This window comes from Canis aureus, chromosome 2 (genome assembly GCF_053574225.1).
Source record: "Canis aureus isolate CA01 chromosome 2, VMU_Caureus_v.1.0, whole genome shotgun sequence".
Classification (NCBI taxonomy): Eukaryota; Metazoa; Chordata; class Mammalia; order Carnivora; family Canidae; genus Canis; species Canis aureus.
In genome coordinates this window covers 88,826,666-88,843,884 of record NC_135612.1, presented here as the reverse complement: position 1 = coordinate 88,843,884, position 17,219 = coordinate 88,826,666, and the positions used below count along the sequence as shown (strand labels likewise).

At 36.9% G+C, this 17,219-nt stretch overlaps 1 protein-coding gene and 1 long non-coding RNA gene across 4 annotated transcripts in view; one reads left to right on the top strand and one right to left on the bottom strand.

The window, feature by feature from the left end:
* KCNIP4 (potassium voltage-gated channel interacting protein 4) overlaps positions 1–17,219 on the bottom strand; it is a 1,117,936-nt gene that overhangs the window by 968,109 nt on the left and 132,608 nt on the right. The window lies entirely within an intron of this gene.
* LOC144303271 (uncharacterized) overlaps positions 1–17,219 on the top strand; it is a 28,302-nt gene that overhangs the window by 8,654 nt on the left and 2,429 nt on the right. For both annotated transcript variants that reach the window (XR_013370326.1, XR_013370327.1), the window contains one exon: positions 16,682–16,778. This is a non-coding gene — a long non-coding RNA (uncharacterized LOC144303271). The remainder of the gene's footprint in view (positions 1–16,681; positions 16,779–17,219) is intronic.

Sequence of the window (17,219 nt, the reverse complement as noted above, 5' to 3'; positions counted from 1 at the left end):
ACTTCTTGATGGCGTCTGAGTAGAATTACAATTACCACAGGAGGGATGCTGGACATACAGAGTGCTGTCATCCGAGGAGGCTTTTAACCTTAAACTCTGGGGAAGTTCAGAGAGTATGAGACCCTGGCTTAAAAAATATTGCTGAGACCAGAAGTTCTCTTTGTTTCTCCAATCAAGTTCATCATGACTCTCAAGTTACCTTAAGTAAATGTGCCTTTGGCTCCTGTGATGAACTGAATTGTGTCCCCCTCCCCCCAAATTCAAATGTTGAAGCCCTAACCCACAGTATCTCAGAATGTGACTATATTTGGAGACAGAACCTTTCAAGAGGCGGTTAAGTCCGAGGCCTGAGGACTAACCTGACTGGTGTCCTTATATGTAATGAGGACTCAGGGATAAGACATCAGGGATGGGCACGGAGGAAAGACCATGTGAGGACACAGCAGGAAGGTGGCCCCCTGCAAGCCAAGGAGAGAGCCCTCGGTGAAAACCAACCAGCTGGCGTTTTGATCTTGGACTTCTAGGCTTTAGAACAGTGAGACAATAAATTTCTGTTCCTGTTTCTGTGGTATTGTTACAGTAGTCCCAGCAGTCTAGTTCGGTTCTCAGGAAAAAATCCCCTTTGATCAACTCTGTGCAATAGTCCTGACCTGAAGTAAAATGATGTTTACTATCCATCAGCTTTCAGGAAGGAACAACTTTAAAACAAATGGTTTACTTAAAAATGTGATCCAAGTTAGTGAAAACTCCAAATAAATCTTATTGTCCCCATTCAAATAATCTGAAGTGGTTGTAGATGCCATTTATCAGTGTATATTTCATACAATATATTTTATGTTGCTGTTCCCCTTAAAAATAGATGAATAAAAGAGATGCAAGTATATATCATACAATCTTGGGTAAAATTCTGCAACATACCCTTCTTTTAAAACATATTTAAAGCTCAATAAACATGGGGATCACTGTGGTTTATTCCTGTGCAAAATAACATTAAAATATTTTTAAAGATTTTATTTATTTATTTATTTATTTATTTATTTATTTATTTATTTATTTATGAGAGACACACAGAGAGAGGCAGAGACACAGGCAGGGGGAGAAGCAGGCCCCATGCAGGGAGCCTCATGTGGGACTTGATCCCGGGTCTCCAGGATCACACTCTGAGCCAAAGGCAGACGCTCAACTGCTGAGCCACCCAGGCATCCCAACATTAAAATATTTTAAAGCAAGTTTTATTCTTTACTCCTGTTTCTCATAGGATGTTAAAGGATTTGGTTCATACCACCCATAACACGTTCCATACCCACTTTTCTCTTTGTCCATTATCTGGAGCATGGGTTCTCTGTAGCTTTTTATTCTCCATGAAACAGGTAAATTATATACCTGAGAAATGTACTGTTATAGATAAGATCTTTTATATGTTCTTTTAAAAGCTTCCCTTCCTCGTTTTTGAAAGGAAGCAACCATCTCTAAGCAATTGACTAATGTGTGTGCTCCTCTTATTTTTTAAATAATATATCCATATGTTAGAGATGATGATGGTTTTAAAATAATACATCTATATATTATCTAATAATATGAGTTGGGGATTTTATTTTTTATGTCTGAATAATAAACATTCAGAGTGTGAATATGGGAATGGTGTATCTAACAATAATTTCATCCTGTGGTTCTCAAGTGGCAAGGATATATATTCTAGAAAAGCCCAAGTTTTGTGGACACGGTGCCCTCTAGGTGATTGGGTGCTCTACTGTAAAATAATAGGCAGCAACAGTTTATGCTTATCATTTCCATTTAGATTGAACTCTTGACATTGGCAAAGCTTCCACATGCTCTGAGCAAAAGGCTCCATTTTCCTATTTGCATGAACGTGCTATAGGGTTTCCTACAAACACTGATCACAGAGACCATTCAGTTTTCCCATTTTCTCAACAGCCATCTTTGATCCTTACAACTCAGAATTTTATTACTGTCCCATCTTGGCTGCCTGCTTCACTCACTTTTTCAGACTGATTTGTTCATTCTACTTTAGTCTGTTTGTGCTTCTTATCCAATGGTTTTATCCAAGTAGTCTTTGTGCTTGCTAGAGATTTCCACATGTGAACATTTACATTTTCTCTTCCTTGTAGCACTAGCAGGGTTTCATTATTGTGTTTGGTTTCATTACTGTATCTCATTATTTACTTTATTTAGTTTTTATTGGGTTATCTTCTCCGTACTATGATTATTTATCCCAGGCACAATGAATTTTACCTGGGCCTCCTATGTTATACCAAAAAAAACCCCATATAATATTAAAATATCTATTGATTTCTGACCTTGGAGAGTAAAGTGAGATTCCAAAAAAAAAACTAGTTAACACTAGTTTTTTTTTTTTTTGACACTAGTTAAATGGTTCAATAGAATATTTACTAGCTTTATATGATATTCTGGTAAGCTGCATGCATTCCTAATATCTCACTATGTGTATGAAACCTAATGGAGATAAAAAAAAAATAGTGTAAGAAAAAAGGCAGTGCCAATATATAAACACTTTTATGACATAAAAATGTAAAGCTTTTTATAAGAGAGCTACTTAGTGAATTCTCCTCTACTCCTGGCCCACCAAAAATTATCTTGTGATTGCAATTTTCCTCTTATTTTTCTCCTTTTAAGATGTTATACTTGAATATATAAAATATGAAAATATATATACACATTACACATACATATTAACATTTGATTCTAGGAGATTAGTGACAGACTTATACAGGTAAATGCCAGATTATCTATCTATCTATCTATCTATCTACCTATCCATCTACACATACACACACACACACACACACACACACAATTTAGCTAAAGTATAGTGTACAAGATTAAAAATGAAAATCCAAAGAGCCATCCTGCTAAGGTATTATCCAGTGAAAAGAGAAAAAAATGCTTAAGTTCTTTGGAGGCTGTGTAGTTTAAAAGTAATGAAAAATCTACTTTCAATGATCACTTCATTTCAAAGCTTACACAAAATTTCAGTTTTATGCTTGTACATCCCTTAAAAACTAATTTAATGTCCTATATTGCCAAATGCTTAGGAGGCACATAAAATAAATCGGATGTTTTGGATGGATGAAAACTACCCTGCTTCAAAATAATCAGTTCTTTAGGTAAGTTAAGGAGCACTAATACATTTGACTTGTTATTTGGCTCATCAATACTTTCTACCCACAAATGAAATTCTGTTGCAATCTTTGACAACATGATCAGGAATTTTTAATTAGTTGACTATAAGCTGACATTTTCCTTGAAGATTGATTTTATATAACAATCCATCCAGAAAAAAAAAAAAAAAAAAAAAAAACAACTATCATTTCAAACTGTTATATTCTTGGAGGCATGAACATACCAAGGTTAGTCCATTTAGTACTTTGACAATATACCACTGGTAATGATCATAGGTGACATTTACTGGGCTCTTCTTACATACCAGGCACTTGCTGAGCACTTTCCAAGAATCATGGAGTAACTGAACTTTGTAAAGGAGAAGGAACGTGGTCAAGGTCTTATTTCTATTAAGTGGCAGAGCCAGGAATTGAATGCAGGTATGGGTAACTCCAAACTCCACACCCTTAAAGGTTTCTCTATAGATTACTAAAACTGCAAGACTTCTGCAAATACTAATCAGTATTTTATTTGTTTCGATAATCTTTGATACTAACACTGTTTAAAAGTATTGTTGCTAGAGTTAAAAGGTATATGATTGTAGGAGGAAGGCAAAGGCAGTGGCTAACAAATCATATGAGTACCCACTTCAGTATGAACTCTCAGATTCCTTGGCATCTCCTAGTAAAGGGGTGGATCTTGACTTGAACATGTTAAAATAGGAAAGTAAATGTTTGCTGGATGATACAGACCTAATAAAAGAAAGGTTGGGAACTGGAGAAGGCATAAGGCATAATTCAATGTCTAGGCAGAACACCATCGAAGAAAACTCCTGAACTCTGGAATTGTGACTATGACTTGTACGTCAAATATCAACCATGTCACAGAAGTGAGTGAGTGACCTCCCTTCCCTGTTTATATGACAGAAATTAGCAAATACAATTTATGGGCAAAATTTGACACCCTTTTGAAAATAAAGTGTATTGGAATGTAGCCACACATATTCATTTCTGTATTGTCTATATTTGCTTTCATCTTCCCAAGCCAGTTGTGATAGAGACATTATGGCCACAAATTCAAAAATATTTACTATCTAGCCCATGACAAAAAATATGCTGACCCATCAGGAGACAAACCATGAGAGACTCTTAACTCTAGGAAACAAACTGAGGATTGCTGGAGAGGAGGGGAGTGGGGGGATGGGGTACCTGGGTGATGGGCATTAAGGAGGGCACGTGATGTGATGAGCACTGGGTGTTCTATGCAATTGATGAATCACTGAAGACTACATCTGGAACTAATGATGTACTATATGTTGACTAATTTAATACAAATAAAAAATAAAATAAAATAAAATAAAATAAAATAAAATAAGAAAATATATGCTGTATTTGTATTACGTTGCATGAATTAATATCTACCAAAGTCAAGGAACATGAATCCAAAGCCATATACACAGGAAAATAAGGTTTCTCCAAATACACAATCCCATGATTTCCCTGGTTGCTTTGTTCCTATTCTTTCCTTTCCTAAACATTATAACACCTATTAATTTCTTTATTAACACACACACATACACATCCCAAACAAGACCTCAGAATATAATGCTGAATAAGAGAGTATGTATCATCTAGAAACTTCCTGTGAGGAAAGACAAACATTTTAGCAAATAATAAAAATGCAATTCTAAGAGCTGTAAGAGATGCCAGAACAAATTTCTATGGGAACTTGTACCAGGATTGGAAAGCCCTGTCTCAAAGTCTGAGGAGTCATTTCCCTTGCCACAGCCATCTTCTATCACTGAAGAAAATTCTGCTTGATATGATGTAACTTTGAAAATTTGGTACTAAAAGCCTTAGATCATGTCATTACCAAGATACTGATGATGTAAAGTTACAAGGAAAAGAAATTGAAGGATGGGATATTCTTAAAGTCTTTCTATCCTGTTTTAAGTCATGGAAAATTTTGCATGTCTGCTACTTTGTGATATTCATGTTAGTAGCACACACACACACAAACACACAATATTTATATAAGTCTCTCCCTCTCACACACACACACACACACACACACACACACACACATTCTTAGGACTCCAAATGAGAACAAGTTGTAATTGGAGGTCAATTTGTCAATCATCTAGATATAGAAGAGATGAAGGAAGTAGGTCTTCTATTCTCAAGAAGGCAGTGACCAGTGGTGTCCATGGACTTCGACTATATACCAACTTGTCTCTGACCTCACCTCCTAAGACAGGGATCAGCAAATTATAGTGTCTGCTCAATTCTAGCCCATGGACTGCTTTTGCATAGACCATCAGCTAAGAATGGGTTTGACTTTTTTTAACTTTATTAATTGATAAATATGATTGTATATATTTAAAGTGTACAATATGATGATCTGGTATATATTGTACAGGTTTTAAGAGAACAAAGAATAGCATGTGACAGATTATATGTCTATGCCTAAAATATTTACAGAATGTTACAAACTTATAACAAAGATAGGGAGAGCTGAATCATTTAGACTTTTAAATAACTACAGAAAAGAAATAGAGTCAAAAATAAATAATAAATAGAAGTAATCATTAATAATATTATTGTCAAGTAAAAAATGTGTGTTGAAAGCCCCTTTTGACTTATATCTATTATAATTCAGAATGTTTAACTAATAATTTAGTATTGAACTAATAAGGAAAGAAAACTCTCCCCTTCTTTTCAAATGTAGACACTCTCTACTTAAACAGACATGTTTAGATTCTCTTAGTCTATCCTTCCATTTCTTATCTTTCATGTTCTCCATTCTGTTGTCTTTCTGTACTGGTCTGGACAATTTGCTCAGTTTTTTCCACCCTGATTGTTAATACTCTCTTTAATTGTATCGAATGTGCAATGTAGATTCACCTTTATACTTTTATTTTCAACTATTATATATTTGATTTCTATAAATTCTACTCTTAACTCATTTAGAAAATATTTATTGAAAACCTCCTATGTATCAGGCACTATTCTAAACACCCATGATAACACAGTGATGGAAAGACACTAAACACAGCCCTCTTGAAACAGAGATTTCAGTAAGGACAACATATAAATATAGAAGCAACATGTATATCAGATGGTATTAAGTGCAAAATAAAACCAAGAGAGGAGAGTGCTGTAGGGGAAGAACATCTCCGCCCATGTAGCCTACACTGGATGAGGAATGACTCGGGACATCTGAGTTGCTATGGCTCTGGCTTAAACACAATGAATGCCACCACAGAATCTCCTCATTCTTGCCTGTGACAATAAGGCAAGAGGAGACCGGGGAGAGGCAGTCCTATCTGGCACCCCGAGACTGTCTCCTGGACTCCTTTAGGTTTTTTTTTTTAATGAGAGTTGAGCTTCTTGAAGTATCTTGGGAAAGATAAGTATTAGTCTTGAGATTCATCAGGACCCACAATTACTATAGATTTGACCTGTTAAACCATCGGAGGGCTGAAATATGATTACAAATTCCAAAGGGAAATTTATTTTTTTTCCTTTATTCATTGCAAAATTTTAAGACAAATAACTTTTCTTGAAGCCTGTTCTCTGCATACCTTGAAGGTCCCACAGCTTTATGTGTGTGTGTATACACGGAAAATATTGTCACATGCCCTGCCTAGCAGAGGTTCTGAGTTTTGTTCCTGTTCCTTATGACCCTATTGCCATCAAAACAGAGGTTCACAGATATCCATGATCAGAAGATATCATGAGACAGACAGCAGCTTTAGTTGTGCATTATTTCATCTCTGGATTTTGGCTTCTTTTTTACTTTTGGCCTCTGACACTCTCCCCTGCATTCTTGCCAGCCTAAGGAATGCTTTTCAAAAGATGCTTTACCTATGTCATCCAGTGTTTTTGACTATTTTGTCGTAAAACACAAAAATTCTGTATGGAATATAGTCTTTCTCTTTTCTCTACTTAATTTTGGACAAAAATTCTCCTTTAAAATAGTCTCTACATAAAGCACAAAATTTTGACTGCTGAGTTAAGAGAAAGCTCTTGAACTTCTTCCAGTCCCATAACTAGAAATGAGTTCCTTCTCTTAAAAGTGTTCTTCCTACAGCTCCTTAAAAAATTAAGTCAGCAAAGAGGAGATCAATTGAATCAGGATGGTTACTATACAAGTTCAAGACCAACAGAAATTTTGGCTAAGCTCTAATATTCTAATTAGTGGTATTTGGTTTCGTTTTTACAGTTTTCAACTATAATCACAAGAGAGTTGCTGCATCTCATTTCTTATGTATAATCTTCAATTTACTAGTGTTAGATTTGTTTTAACAATGTTTACCAAATGGTCTTTTATCACCCTTTTTTCCCCTTTTTGGTCAAAGAAGGGATTACAAGATGGACCAGACCAGCTCAATTAACATTGTGATCATATCATTTCTAAAGAAACACACATCCATACACAATAAAACAGTGACTCCCAAGGCAACATACTTTCAAACAAAATAGAAGTTTACAATGAAAAGAAATAAATTAATTCTTTGCCTTGAGACAACAGCCTACAACCCAGACATCTGAATTCTATTCTCAATAAATGGTTCTTACTCTCATCATTGTTCACATGATGATCTGGGAAAAAAAGCCAATAATAAAACAAGGCCTAAAGGAATTGAAGAAAAAATTCAATATTGCTTACTTTATTATAGAACTCCTCATACAAACTCTTTCCCAAAATAAATTGAAAATATAGCAAAATGCAATATACTGCCAAACATAACATGCAATGGTGTGATGGAGAACATAAACTGTCCCCCTAATGCCTCAGGTAATCAAGCGTACTATGGCTTCTAAGAGGAATTTCAATAATAACATTTGCCAACATTTCTCATGAGAAAGCTCTCCTGCTTTCTCTCGTCAACCTGGGGCAACCACTTCCATTGCATTCATTCTCTAAATTAGGAACTTTGCAAGACACAGTGCAAGATTCTTTCCAGGATATCCTCTCATTATTTCTCAGAAAAATTCAGTGATGCATTATGTCCATTTTTCAGAAAGCTGAAGTCATAGAATTGTATATACTTTCCTCATATGACTTAACTAGTAAGTAGAAGAAGCTATATTCTAACAGAGATTGTCACAGCCTCGTGTCCAAAGCACTTTACCATTATATTGGTAATAGAAGGTGTTTTGACATGTGGACTTTTTCTAGTTTATGAAAAAATGAATATATGTAATTAAGGGGGAAAAGAGAAAAAAACTCTAAAACGGGTAGATAAATGTACAACAGTAGGTAAGTCCTAGATAAGTAATAGGTCAGTAGTAGATAAGACCAGTGGGTTTTAAGCTGACTTGAAAATGAGAGCAGTGACTGCCTACTATTTCCCAAGAGTTTGCTTTTTATTTTGTACCTGGAATGAAAGAGAGAAGGGGCCAGAGATTAAAATGGTGGTTCTAGAAACTGCACCATGGAATGCTTTAGGCCACTATGAAGACATTGTGGCCAAAGCAACACTACTTTGGGACACAAATGATAAAGTGCACCTGCCTATAATAAGCACTGGTTGGGAAGTGGTGATAATTACCATGAAGGTTTGGGGGGGGGGGGTTGGTTTGGTTTTGTCTTATTTTTATTCGCTGAATGAAACCAGGATATAAATACTGGACCAGGAAGAAGCACTCTCTCAGAGGCAGCAATGATGAGACACCACTTTGAAAAACTATACAGGCAGAAATCATTAAAAAAAAAAAAAAGTAGGAAAAGGATAGAGAACATAAGCAGAATTTAATTAATCAAAAAATTATTTTAGATGGGATGAGTAAGGTACAGAAGAGGTGGAGTTCCTGAAGTTTTTCCTGAAATAGAAAATGTCTAATCAAAGTGGACATTACTGTTACTCTATTTTTTCTTAATCCTATGCTACTAAGACTTAGAGACACCTGTTTTACAAATCAAAATTACATATTTGTCCAGTGGGTCAGAAATGCTAAGATGCATGACTTTTGGGATGTCTGGGTGCTTATTCAGTTAATGGACCATCTCTTGATTTCAGCTCGGGTCATGATCTCAAGTTCCTGAGATCAAGGCCTGTGAGGGGCTTCTGCTGAGCATGGAATCTGCTTAAGATTCTCTCTTCCTCTCCCTCCGCCCTTTCCCTCCCCTTACACACATTTTCTTTAAAAAAAAAAAAAAAAAAAAAGACTTCCTTCAATAACAAATATTTGAGTTTTTTAGTGTTTCAATATTTAGTATCACTAGTATTTATTATTTGGAATGTTCAGTATTTAGTAGATGCCTTAGGTCATTTATTTATCCTGAAACCTTAGGTAAGCAGTAGTATTTTCCCCATTTTATAAGAAATCAAAGCTCATAGGATATTACTGTCTTCCTGATATTATGCATCAGTTTGGGAGACATCTTTTTGTTGTTGTTTTTGTTTCCTCAATCAAAAGTTGATACTTATGAAACAATAAAGATATAGTTTTTATAGTACCATATTGCCAATAAGATGAAGAATAAATTATTTAAAGAAACCTATGTAAAAACAGAAACAGAGCTAGGACCAAAACTAGGTTTCCTGACCCCTGGACCATATTCTACATTACATAACAATTACTCACTGTTGTTTATCTTCTACTTCCAGCAGAGGACATGGGAATTAATCACTCTCTGAAAATGTTTTTAAATGGAGATAATAGTTGAGTGATGGATGGAAGAATGATTCATTAATAAAAATAAAAAAGAAAGACCCAATTCAAATTGGGTATCATCATCTAAGATAAAGATGATTTTCATACATATAATCCATTCCCTCAACCTCATTCTCTCCCCGACATCCTACCTCCACCTCCAGTCCTAGAAAACCACCTTTCTGGTCATGAAAATTTGAATCAGCTTTAAATGATTGATCTTGGAATTTAAAAACCGTTTCAAAAATGATTATTACCACATGATGCCATTCACCCTATTTCAAGATAGGGTCTCAGCTTGCTGTACTCCCATCCCTGAACCTATTCTGAAATTCTTCTGGTTCCATGTCTTCCCTTATATTTCACTTTATAATACAAAAAAGGGCTGAATGTAAAAGAAAGAAAACAGAAGATGTGAGTGTTAGCTCCGATACTTAGTAGTAGTCCGGTGACTTTAATGAAGTCAGGATATGTAATACATTCATCAAACCAATCAATGACACTACCATCTCTTTAGTTGCTCAAGCCACATCTCCCCTCTCCCCTATTACCTTGCTCAGAACCCATTACCCCATCCATTTAATTTTACAATAAAATGTATCCCAAATGATCTACATCCCTCCACCTCTACTTTCTCTGCTGCAATCCATGCTTTCCTCATTTCTGACCTGAATAAGCTTCCTACACAGTTTCCCCACATCCACTGTGAATCCTCACCAATATCTTCTCCACCCAACATCCAAAAATCTTTGCACAATGTACCATGATATGGTAACATCATTATCCTCCTTAGACCTTCAATGGTCCCCTTCTGCTCTTTGGGAAAAAAAATAATATATACATATATATGAAAATATCCAACATCCAGAACCTCTAACAACCCACCTCAGCCCCCATAATTCCTTCTTGCCCTCTATTCCTCCTGGTCGTCTCTCTGGTCTTCCAGGGCACCACATTTTCTCCAGTCTCATGTCCTTTCCCTTGGCCCTTCACACCGTTCCCTTATTAACTCTTTTCACCTCTCAGCTCAAGAGACATTTCTGCAGTGAAGCTTCCAGACTCTTGCTGCACATATTCACAGCTTAATTCTTTTCCACAAAGCACGGATTTCACAGGTAGTTATCCACTAACTAGTAAATTATGTCATTAACGTCTGTCTCTCTGACAAGAATGAAAGCTCAAGCTGAGCTGAGACAACATCTGTTTTACCTCCAGTGTTAATGTAGATAGCCTCCAGCCAAAGACCATCAGGGACAGATCAGTAGTTGAGTAAGGTAGAGCTTATTATCTCACCACAACAAGGAAGGTGGCAACAAGGTGGAGGTATGGGGGTGGGCATCCCACAGACGGTGCCGAGGGAGGCTTGTTATAGGGTATGTGCTTTCACAGAAGGGTCCAGAAAATATAATTTTACTTTGGATTGGGTGCTGTTAGAAAGTAAGGCCATTCTATGAATGGATATGTTCACTGTTTAGTAAAAACTAAAGGCAAGAGTGGTAAATTAGGAGGCAAGAATGGTAACATGAAGCTAAAGCTTTCATTGGTGAAGAAGCCACAGCACTCATGTTAGCTGGGAGGGAAGCAAGGTTGATCTGTGGTTTGGGCTCTGTTTTGTCTGTGTTCAGACGTGATTATGGACTGGTCATGCTTTTATCTTCCTCTATAATGATCATATAGGACCTTGTGTCATGTACATATTCTGTGCAATTGCATATATTCAATGGGTGAACACCATGGGTTTGCAGTTAGAGCCAGGGCAGCTCAGCTGACTGCCACGGGGGCGGGGGGGGGGGGGCTGTTTTGCTGTTTTTTGTTTTTGTTTCTAATTCTCACTAACAACTAATCCTGGGACTTGGATGTTGAATTCATTTAACAAACAATTGGTGAGTGACCCCTGGGTGGCTCAGTGGCTGAGCATCTGTCCTTGGTTCAGAGCGTGATCCTGGATCCCAGGATCAAGTCCCACATAGGATTCTCTGCAGGGAGCCTGCTTCCCTCTCCCTCTGCCTATGTCTCTTACTCTGTCTCTCATAAATAAATAAATACATACATACATACATAAACAAACCTTGAAAAAATAATGGTGAAAAAGTAAATGAATAAATTTAGCCCCTCTAAATGTCAACAGAAATGTTATTGAAGAATAATATTTCAGAATCCAAAAACAGAAGAGAGGATTATTTTAGTCTGCAGCCACTTTAAAAATCTATAATTTTAAAGACTTTTAAAATGTTTTTCTACGCTTATAACACCATATATAACACCCAGTTATAAGAAATAAAACTAAATTACAGAATTTTCTGATGAAAAATACTTTTTCTCTCAGCACACTAGCACTTACTTCCTAAACATACAACCATTCTTGCCCATTCTAACCCTATCCCATGCAGAAATAAACAATATGTTGAAATCTGAAATGTAGAAAGCCAAGAAAAGATTTAGAATTTTTACTTGAAAATAGAGGAATGAATACAACTTAATGGAGAAGGTTAAAGGACAAATTAAAAATATTCTTTCACTGGCTTAAGTGGTAGAGATTAAAATCTCACTTTGAGAATGTTCCCTACCCTAGCACAGTGGGCTGAAGAAAGGAGGATACAGCCTTTTGAACTTATACTAATTAATGGTTGTACTACTCTATAAATCTATTAGGAATCATTTGAATAATACACTTATGATGGGTGAATTTCATAGTATTAAATTACACCTCAGTAAAGCTCTAAAAAACATAAGTTGATGGAATCATATCTAAATTTGTGGTTCACCCAGCCTGGGTTCAAGATTTTTTACCCTTTGTCCTGTCATCTTACTAGTTAAAAAGCTTCATCTATGACATCTTTACACTATCTGCCACCACAAAGTCCCCCCCTGTAAAGAGGATTCTTTTGCGGTATATGGGAAGCAGAACATTTTCTCCTTCTAGCCACACTGATCCTAAGCCCTCACCATTTAGGAAGCACATCCCAGTTAGGAAGAACACCAACAGTGTACACTTGGTGTCTTGAGGGACATGGGCTTGATCCCAACTCTAGCATTTACTAGCTGAGCTAATGGCTCACCTCTAACATTTACCCATAAAATAATGGTGATATCACCACCTCCTGGGACATCATGAACTTATGTTCAATACACAGAAAAAAGCACTATGCAAAGTGTGCCATGGGTTAAGTATTCTATAACTAGTGGTAGCAGTATTAAGAATTAAGCACTATTTAACGAATATCTTAAGAATGTAGGTTATGAATGAAGCTGCTTTCCTTTCAGGAGATTCTCCTTTCTTGATAAATACATCACACTATACCTTGGTTGTCTTGATATATAGAATGAGAGACAAATGACAGATTTGTCCAAGAAAAGAACATTTCAGAAGAGACTTTTCCCCTGCTTTTATTATGCTTAAATGTCACCAAAACATTATACTTTTGACCTCTTCCAAATGAAACTGCAACGGGTGAATATTTTCTAGGTAGGGACACACAGAATTTGGGGTGCTAAAACAAAATACGTGTGTCACATTGTGAAACATCACGGAGTGTCAAGTAGAGCTTTTTCAACCTTATAACCTTCATTTACTACTCCCCGAAAAAAAAATTGTGTCCTTCTGGTTTACCAGCTGGAATTTGGAATTAACTGAAGCTTTCAATAGTAATATGCAGTTATTTTTATTAATGCCACTTACATGCTCAGAAATCTAGAAAACTGAAACAACAGTAGTTAAAAACTGTCCCCAGGGCCAGCAGCAAAGCAACTCCTTTTGCATCAACTACTTTTATATAGAAGGATCTTCTATAATACATGTAAATGATGAAGATGACTGGTTCTGTTTATTTTAGTCATATTCATTTAGTAACTATGCGCTGACTACCTGTCATATTTCAGGGTCTACTTAGCATTGGGACACATCTATAAATAAATGCATAGTTTAAAAGTACAGTGGTACTTTTTCTCATGAAGTTCATGACCTAATGGGTTAGACAGACACTTAACAAATAACTATTTTTTTAAAAAATCAGAATTGGGGGTGGGGGGCACCTGGCTGGCTCAGTTGGTAGAGCATGCAGGACTCCTGATCTCAGGGTCATAAGTCCAAGCCCCACATTGGGCATGGAGCCTACTAAAAAAAAATTAATAAATTAAAAAAAATAGTGATCCTGGGTGGTGTAGTCAGTTAATCGCCAACTCTTGGTTTCAGCTCAGGTCATGATCTCAGGGTCATGGAGTGGAGCCCTGTGACAGGCTCCATGCTCAGCACAGAGTCTGCTTGAGATTCTCTCTCCTTCTCCCTCTGCCACCACTCCCACTTGTGGTCTCTCTCTCTTGCTCTCTCAAAATAAATAGATAAATCTTTTTAAAAAGTAAAACTAATAAAATTTTAAAAAGTAAAATAAAAATCAAAATTGGAATCTGAAGGGGGGAAATGAAAAATATCAAATTTACAGGCTAAAGTATTTTTCTACAAAGAGGAATAGAAATCTACAGACATTTATTTTATTTTTATTTTTATTTTATTTTTTTTATTTTTTTAATTTTTATTTATTTATGATAGTCACAGAGAGAGAGAGAGAGAGAGGCAGAGACACAGGCAGAGGGAGAAGCAGGCTCCATGCACCGGGAGTCCGACGTGGGACTCGATCCTGGGTCCAGAATCGCACCCTGGGCCAAAGGCAGGCGCCAAACCGCTGCGCCACCCAGGGATCCCAGAAATCTACAGACATTTAAAAACTGCTTAGGGATCCCTGGGTGGCGCAGCGGTTTGGCGCCTGCCTTTGGCCCAGGGCGCGATCCTGGAGACCCGGGATCGAATCCCACATCGGGCTCCCTGCATGGAGCTTGTTTCTCTCTACCTGTGTCTCTGCCTCTCTGTCTCTCTGTGTGTGACTATCATGAATAAATAAATAAAATCTTTAAAAAAATAAAAATAAAAACTGCTTATCCTAAAACTGATAACCTACACATCTCCATGAAACTTAAGACTTACTTTACAGCTATATTGGTATGTGGCTCTGGTACATGAGTCCACGAGAAGGATAACAGGTCATCAATTCTAAGGCAGCTTGTCACACAATAAATCACATTAAGATCACCTATATAATTAATACAAGTTGGTTACAAATCAATTCAGCAACAACTTATTCTTTCAAATTCTAGAAATATATGGGAGGTTTCCAGAAAATGTTAATAAACCATGGCTCCAAGTTGAACATGAAACTATGTGTCATGTCATTATTATATTTGCACAAAGCTTCCTCTATTGGCCAACTGGGGTTAAAATTCTCTGTTATTCAGTGGTCCACTTAATGGGCCAAAATTGCTGACCTCACTATTCCTCATTACACATACAACTAATTGCATCTATGAGCTGCTCACTGAAATGAAAATTGGCTGCTGGGTCACCCTCAATTAAGGGAAAATATAGCAAATTGGAGCCTTGCCTTGATATTACTTCTATAAGTTATTTGCATGTAGAACTTTGCATAAAATTTAGGAATAAACCTGGCAGGATAAAGTATTACATTGTTCTGAAAGCTAGCTTTAGATTTAATATGACTGTCCAAAATGTTTTTGTAAGATAAAAAATTATAGTCAAGTCCACTCACAGGCATATATTCAATCACAATGAAAAAAAAAATCCACTTACTATGTATATTTTGGTATATTTATATATATCATGGAGTAGAAGGTTTGATAATCAATGGTTTTGGGGTGTGAGGTCCAGTTCTGATGTTGTCACACCCAACATGCAACAGGACTTGTCTTCATTGCTTATCTTCCCTAGGTTGTAGATAGTTAACATGTGAAATGGATGCTGAGTCAAATGATCTGAAAGGTCTATTTTAAGGGAAATATTGACATTCTAGAATGCCCTCTAGATTTTATTCTCTTTCATAAACATGATTCTATTATCTCCAAGTCTGTAATTTTGTGGATAGCTCTCTGGACTGACCTTCACTCCACCCTAGAAGAACAGAAGAGTCACAAAAGCCCTGCTTGGAGCTTCTCAAGGGGAAAGCTGGCCTGAAAAGAAACTCTAAGACAGAGAATTCCTGACTTACCCACCTGGTCTTCACAGCTCAAACATTTCAAGAAATATGTTTCTTCGATGGAGCAATAAAGTCCAGAATAAATGCCTCTGGATAAAAAAGCTTGGGTTTACCTAACACATTTTTAATTTAGGGCTCTGACCATCCTGAGCTTCCTGGGCATGCCTGGGCATTCATTTAATATATCTCAGGATATAAGAAACTCATGGTACTATTTTGCATCTCCATAAGAGGTTTACAGTGTCTATACTATTTAAATCACAGGAAGTTTCCAATCCTTTCATTTTATAGACTAAAGATCACTACACTGATGATCCTACCTTAATGATCTGCACCTTCAGTCATGAGTTTAATTTGTAGAACGCTTTTTTTTTTTTTTGGTAGACCACTTCGGATGGGTCAAACACTGTGTCAGGCTTTTGCAATTAGAAAAGGAAATAATTTATGGGACCCAGGCCCTGCCTGTTTGGAGCTGGCATCCCAGAGAGAAGTGAGACATTAGTCAAGGAATCTTATGGACCATGTAACTGCCTACTATGCTTAGAACTTGTGCCGTTGGGTTAAGGCAACTTAGATGGGTGCAACCTTTAACGATTCAATGGGGAGCACTCCACAGCCTCCATTTAGACAGCTCGCTGTGAGGACTGGGACTAGACAGAGACACCATGAAGGGTACCCTGAGGGGATCAGCCCAATGGAGACTGGAGCATAGATAGGCAAAGAGTTCAGGGAAAGGAGAATGAAGACAAGAGAAATAAAAATAATAAAACTACCATTGACTTAACCCCAAATGTGTACCACATATCTTATGCACATGATCTCTTGTCATCCTGTAAGGTACATAAAACACAGACTCCTCGATTTCATAAATGACGAAGTGACACATGGAAAGACTAACTTGCACATGACGACAAGCTGCTAAGTCTCATAGCAGGTAGGACTCCCAGGAGTGCACACTCCCTAAATCTTTATCCATTCTTTCCCCCACATCCCTCCACCTGTTGTTCCCCCAAACATTATACCAATCAGAGAATTCTCGCTGACACTTAAGAGTTTTGAGAAGAAAAACAGGACTGCTATTAAAGACGGTTGACCAACTGAATTCTCGAAAGAGAGATAACAAACTCCATTATACTTCAAATGTCAAGTGACAGGAAAGCCTTGAGTAAGATTCTGAGGAAAATAAATCCAGAGAGCTGTGATCAGAACAAAACAGTGCAGGGCAACAAAGGGTTTGCCATCATCCAATACCAACCTTTGAGTTGAACATTAACATAGCCTTTATCTTCCCAGTATATTCCCTTCCCACTCTGCTCTTAGAGGATAGGGCAGGGTAGGGGAATAGGGAGGAGGAAGTACTCGTACCCTTGGTATT